Below are 1,213 nucleotides of genomic sequence, written 5' to 3'. Positions count from 1 at the left end.
AAAAAAAAAAAAAAAAAAAATCACTTCTTTAACTTTCTAAAAAAGACATCTCAACGCTTCTAAAAAGCAAGCTTCGCTTGTTTATTTACGTTTGTCGTAATTTGAATTTATAATAATTATGTTTATATGATTACATATATTTGTATATGTTGTTCCTGCTGTTCTATTAGCATTATTCTGCATTTGAGAATAAATCATTTCCTTATCTGTATGTTACAATGCATTTCAACGCACCTAAAAGCAAACTTTGTTTACATTTATCGTAATTTGAATTATATATATATACCACAGGATTCTTTCAGTTTCCGTCTACCAAATCCATTCAAAAGGCTTTGGTCGACCCGGGGCTAGAATAGGAGACACTTGCCCAAGGTGCCACACAATGAGACTGAACTTGGAACCATATGGTTGCAAAGCAAACTTCTTACCACCACACAGCTACACCTGTGCCTAAACAATGTTCCTAAACAATCCCGATTCTGGAGTCAATTTCTTTATCCATTTTAGCATCACTGGACATAAGGGAACTAAGATAAGTGAAGGAGGAAACAGTTTTTAATGCTTTCCCATCATCATATACAGTAGGGGTAACATCGAGAAGCTGGTCACGAATGGGCTGATGGACAACCTCAATCTTTTTTTGATGCTGATGGTCAGACCAAGAGCGTTCGATGCACGCAAGAAGTTGTTTAGTATCCATTGCACGTCCTCAGATTCACACATTTGTTGCAACAGTCCTTCAGTATTTCTAAGCCCTGTAAAAGAACTCGGAAGGTTGGGGCCCTCGCCAGACCTTTCGCAATTCACTTGAAGCCAGGAACTTTTCAGCACGCTCTCGTAGTCCATAGATTGGTAAAATGATCAAACTGATCATAGGTCTTCACTACTAAGAACAACGCCGCCACCAACCAACGCAATTCTACTACCATTCAATTGTCATCACCACCAACACTACCACCACTGCCACCATCACTACCACTACCATCATTTCTACTACTACTATCACTACTACCAGTACCACTACTATCACTAACACCACCACGACCATCACTACCACTACTATCATCACTACCGTCACTACAACCAGACACCACTGCAACCACAGTACCCCTACTAAACCTCACCATAACTACCACCTGAACACACCACCACCACCACCACCACAGCCATCACCACCACAACCAGCGCCATCATCACCACCAACATCATAAAC

This window comes from Octopus bimaculoides, chromosome 2, assembly GCF_001194135.2.
Source record: "Octopus bimaculoides isolate UCB-OBI-ISO-001 chromosome 2, ASM119413v2, whole genome shotgun sequence".
In the NCBI taxonomy this organism is placed as follows: domain Eukaryota; kingdom Metazoa; phylum Mollusca; class Cephalopoda; order Octopoda; family Octopodidae; genus Octopus; species Octopus bimaculoides.
This window is presented reverse-complemented; position numbering follows the sequence as displayed.